This window comes from Macrotis lagotis, chromosome 7, assembly GCF_037893015.1.
Source record: "Macrotis lagotis isolate mMagLag1 chromosome 7, bilby.v1.9.chrom.fasta, whole genome shotgun sequence".
NCBI classification, from domain to species: Eukaryota; Metazoa; Chordata; class Mammalia; order Peramelemorphia; family Peramelidae; genus Macrotis; species Macrotis lagotis.
Window position 1 is genome coordinate 66,527,212 of NC_133664.1, and position 6,000 is coordinate 66,533,211.

The following is a 6,000-nucleotide window of genomic DNA, read 5'->3' on the forward strand; positions in this document are numbered from 1 at the left end:
AACTTGTATTTATTTCTTGGAATGCATTTGCAATTCCTTGTTGAAAATAAGTTCCTTGAAGACTGAAAGTGCTTAACCATTTGATTTCTTTTTTTTTTTAAGGTTTTTGCAAGGCAAATGGGGTTAAGTGGCTTGCCCAAGGCCACACAGCTAGGTAATTATTAAGTGTCTGAGACTGGATTTGAACCCAGGTACTCCTGACTGCAAGGCCAGTGCTTTATCCACTATGCCACCTAGCCGCCCCATCACCATTTGATTCCTTAAAAACATTCCCTATATTTATCATAGGCCTAGCACACACTAAACAAAAATGTTCACTGAATTTGAATAAAATTGACTTCTTTGACTTTAGCACATCATGTCTGATAAAAGTGTAAAAGGCTTGTGATCTACATTGATGGAGAGACTACTCACACCCACAAAAAAATTGCCCTTGAAACAGTTCTTACCTTGTGTAATTCTTCTGCTGAAGAGATGAGTTTTGGAACATACCTAATATTTCTTTTATATAGAGAAAGGGGAAAGATGAATTGCACAATGTTTCCATTTCTCCTTGGTGATTTGTAAAATGCTTTAAAAATATTGAATAAGATCCAGGAAAAAATTTCTAATTAATTAATTCAGTATTGAAAATTGACTTGAATTGCATCTGAGAAACACACCCAGGTTCTGACCCACATAAAAATAAGTACTTCTTTTAGAGAATGAACATTTTTAAAAATCAGCTGATAAAATCTGAAAGAACAGAAGCCTTGGAGTTGTGGGAATGAGGCCAATAATAAAGGCACTTTAAAGTCATTCAACCAGAGTTCTGAATTTGCTTTTAGAGAACACCCTTTATTTAGAGTAGGTGATGAGAAAAATGTTATCTGTCGAAGGGTTACTAAGAAACTCTATAGTCTATCTTTTCCATTTCTCAGTTCTATGATTCTTTGATTTTCAGATATCCTACCCATGCACTTTCCTTGAATCAGGACTTTAATGGAATTCCCCAAGGATACTAAAATGCTCACAACAAAGGTGGGAACATTTTCCCTAGAAGGATCACTTTCTCTCATGAGCATACATTTGTTTATTATATCATTTAATCATCAGTATGAAAAGTGAAAAACTTACAAATCTAGTCTGGAGGGGATGAGACAAAAGGCAATGGGGAGGACAGTAGGGTACCTCTGTATTGGTGAATCCTAGACAACCTGAGAACCTGTTTTATGAATTTCCAATAAGGAGCCCAGGTTTATTTGGAAAGGCACAGGGGAGCTAGAAAAGTTAGAATCAGTCTGTGGACTACTCCTCTGGTAAGGGAGTTTCAGAAATGAAAATGGAGAAAAGACCCTGAAATGAGAGGATAAAAAGTGGAATGATGATATGGAATGCAAAAAGAGATAATGTCAATGTGTGAGTACTACTCAACAAGTCCATTTGATGAATACCTATTGAACACTCACTTTAAAGACTGCTGGGGATATAACAAACAGTCCCTGATCTCAAGAAGCTCATAAACATGCAAAAAATAATGTATAAGAAAGAAATTACAGGATAAATTGGAGATAATTTCAAAGGAAGGTTCTAAGATTAAGGATTACGGGGAAAGCCTTCTTGTAGAAGATTAGACTTTGAGACTTGAAGGAAGTCAAGAAAACCAGAAGGTAAAGATGAAGAGAAAGAGTATTCTAGATGTGGGGAAGAGTTAGAGATAATTCATTAAGTTGGGGGATGAAGTATCATATGGAGGGGAATAAGATGATTGAAAAGGTAGAAAGGGTACAGGTCTTAAAGGACTTTGATATTTCATTTTAGTCATTGAAATTTACTGAATAAGATAGTGATTTGGTCAAACCTGTATGCTGGAAAGATTAGTCTGACAGTTGAGTGGAGAATGGACTAGAAGGGAAAGAGGCTTGAGGTGAGGAGAATATCATCCAGAAGCCTAATTCAATAGTCCAAATGTGAGGAGATGAAGACCTGCAGCAGGATCATTGTAGTATTAGAGAAGAGAAGGAGTATATGGGAGATGTTACTGATTGGGTCATGGATTTAGAGAGAATAAGGAGTTGAGGGTGAACTCTGGTAACTAAGAGGATGGTGGTAATCCTCCATAGTAAGAAAAGTTAGAAAGAGAGGAGGTCTTGAGGAGAAATATAAACCAAATTTTTGATGTGTTGAGTTTAAAATTTTTTATGACTATCTAATTAGAGTTGTTTAATAGGCTGTTTAGAAATAGGATAGTGGAGATCAGGAGAGAGGTTGGGTCCAGATAGTTTACAAGTTTAAAGAAGGCAATTGTATGGGAGCTGATGAGACCAGTAAGTAAAATAATATAGAAGGAAATGAGAAGAGCCAGGAGGGATCTACAGTTAGTAGGCATAATTTCATAAAGATCTATCAAAGGAGCCTGAGAAGGAGTAGTCAGATAGATAGGAGGGGAATCGTGAGAAAGATGTCATGAAAACCCAGAGACAATAGATTATCAAGTTTAAGAAAATGATGTCAAAGCCTGTAGAGAGGTCAAGAAGGATGAAGATTGAGAACATTGGTAACTTTGGAGAGAGCAATTTCAGTTGAATGATGAGGACAGAGGTCTTCCAGTGGAGGGTTTAGAGCCAAATGAGAAGAGAGTAAGTGGAGGTGCCTATTGTAAATGGCTTCTAATGGAGATTAGCCATTAAAAGAGGGAGAGATATAGGAAAATTTTTTTACTGGCAGTGATGAATGAATCAAGTGAGGGGTTTTTGAGGAGGGGGGAGACATGAAATGTTTGTAGGAAATAGGTAAGAAACCAGGACAAGGAGAGATTAAAGATGTGAGAGTATAGGGCCACAGGGAGCATTTGGACTATGTCCAACGGGCTATAAAACTGTGCATACCATTTGACAATAAATGCCACTACTAAGTCTGATTCCCAAAGAAATTTTTTTTAAGGGAAAAGGATCCATATTTAGAGCTGTTCTTTTAGTGGTAGCAAAAAATTGAAAATTTAAGGAATGCCCATCAATTGGGAAATGACTGAACAAGTTGTGGTATACTATTATAATGGAAAATTATTGTACTATAACGTATGAGCAGGAAGATTTCAGAAAAGTCAGTAAAGACTTACATGAACTGATGGTGAATGACCAGGAGGTCATTGTGCACAGGAACAGCTATTTTCAGCAAACTAATGCTCTAAGATCATTTCAAAGGACTCATGATGAAAAATGCTATCCAGAGAAAGTACTGATGGAGTCTGAATGGAGATCAAAGCATATTGTTTTTCATCTTTTTTGGTTTTTTTTTTTCATGATATATAAGTTTTGTATGGTTTGCATGTGTATAGCCTGTATCACATTGTTTTTTGTGTCTAGGAGAGGGAAGGAGAGAAAGGAAGGCAAGAATTTGGAACACAAGATTTTTAAAAAAAGAATGGGAGGACAGAGTCAAGATGGTGGCAGGAGAAGAGCCTCTCTTAGGTGCTCTCTCCATAATATTTCAAAAATTTTAAAACTATGAGTCTAACTAAATTTTTGAGAGACAGAACCCACAGAAAGATCCAGTGAGGCAATTCTCCAGACCAAGGTAACCTGGAAAATGGTGGAAAGGCTTTGCTCCACAGGGTTAGAGTGGTGGCCCACCAGAGTGAAGAAACTTCAGCCTCCAGAAGGCAGCCCCAGGGTTCCTGGGAGCCTTGGCTCACAGCAGTGGGGGCAATTTACTGATCTACACCCTGGGGAGCACCGGGCACAACTTGAAGGATCATGGGGGACCTCTGCCAGAGCAAGTGAAGCCCAGGCCCTCAGGGCAGTCAGTGTACCCGTAGCCGCAGAGGCTAAGGCAGCCCGGATCCAGGAAGTGCAAATAGGTGTGAAGCTAGCAAGCAGGAGTCTCCAGGCAACTGAGCCCTGAGTGCTCAGCCCCTGAAGGCAGGGGAGACTTCCAAGGTGAGTCCTCTGTACCTGGAACAGGACTCTGGGGCTCTGACCACAATCAGATCCTGATTGCCATCTAGGCCTCCCATAGAACAGCCCCCCCCCCCCACCTCAGCCGCGTGGTAGAAGAACACACTTGCGGTCATTCACAGACCAGGAGGGCAGTCAGAGCTTCACACACTGAGATCCTTATGAGGGGGTGTCCCAATAATACTAAGAAGCTCAGGAAGCACCCCAAAACCAGGCACAGGCTGGGGAAATGAGTAAACAGAGAAAAAAGAGGAACACCAATGAGAAATACATTGTCTATGATACCAAGAAGGATCAAAATACTCAATCTGAAGATAAGGAAGTACAAGCTCCTGTATCTAAAGACTCCAAGAAAAACAGAAGTTGGGCTCAGGCTATGACAGAACTAAAAAGATTTCAAAAATCAAGTAAGGGAGATAGAAGAAAAATTGGGAAAAAAATGAGAGAGATGCAGGAAAAACATGAAAAAGAAGTCAGCAGCTTAGTCAAGGAGATCCAAAAAAATGCTGAAGGAAATAACATGTTAAAAACCAGCTTAGGTCAAATGGATAAAACAGTTCAAAAAGTTATTGAGGAGAAGAATGCTTTAAAAAGAATTAGCCAAATGGAAAAGGAGATAAAGCTCTCTGAGGAAAACAAATCCTTCAGATATAGAATGGAGTTAAAGGAAGCTGATGACTTTATGAGAAATGACACAATACTTCAAAACCAAAAGAATGAAAAATTAGAAGAAAATGTGAAACATCTCATTGAAAAAAACAACTGATCTGGAAAGATAATTAAAGATAATTAAAAATTATTGGGATACCTGAAAGTCATGATCAGGAAAAAAGCCTTGACTTCATTTTTTTTTTAGGTTTTTTCCAAGGCAAATGGGGTTAAGTGGCTTGCCCAAGGCCACACATCTAGGTCATTATTAAGTGTCTGAGACCGGAGTTGAACCCAGGTATTCCTGTCTTCAGGGCCGGTACGTTATCCACTACACCACCTAGCCATCCCTCTCTACATGTATTCTTGATGAGTTTACAGTGTTGAACTTTTGTCTGGGACTTTGATTGCATCTCCTATGGAGGGTGTGCCAGTGCCCCATGGCATTTATTGTTTTCATCATACCTCATTGAGGATTGGAATTTGAGTCTCTTCATTTAGGAATGAGACAACTGACTTGATTTGTTATGGAGTTATTAGGGATGATTTAGTTGACAGAGAGAACTGTAGTGGGGTGAGGGTTCAAACCCTCAGTGCAATCTCATAGAGTTGGTTACCTGTACAGGTGAAAGTGAAATTCACCAGAATGTTGGGAGATTAATTTTCTTTAAATTAAAAAAACAACAACCAAAAAACCTCATCTGTTTAATTCTATACTCTGAGTCCTTTAGTTCTTTTTTAGGAAATGGGTAGCATATTTCATCATTAGTCCTTCAGTTAGTCATTACACTGATTAAAGTTCCTAAATTTTTCAACGTTGGTTTGTCTTTACCATATTATTGCATTGTATTGTCATCTTGAATCTGTTCACTTAAGGTTTCCCAGGTTTCTCTGAAAACTTCCCTTTCATCATTTCTTAAAGCATAACACTATTCCTTCACTTTGTGTACCATAAATTCTTCAGTCATTGCCCAGTTTATGGGAACTCTCCCAGATTCTCATTCTTTGCTGTACATCCTTAGTTAGAATTTGTTTTGCTTGGAACTAATACCTCTCTTAATCTATCCTCTGTCTAATTTATCTTTCTCCCTTAATCTCTTTCCCTCCTAATTTCCTGTTGAGTGAAATGTATTTCTATATTCCTCTGTGTATGTATGTATGTATGTATGTATGTATGTATGTATGTATTCTTTTCTCTTCTGACCAATTCAGATGATTGTGGTTTAAGTGTCTGCTACTCCTCCATGCCACTCATTTGTATAGATATCTTGGTTAAATAAGATAATTTCCCTTAGCCTTTTTGGTCCTTCTTTCCTCACCCCTGCTACATTTCTATTTCCTTCTCATTCCATTCTTTTCTTAAGATCATCAAGATCTAATAGATTCCTTCTATGGATCCTGATGATGAAAGGGTTCA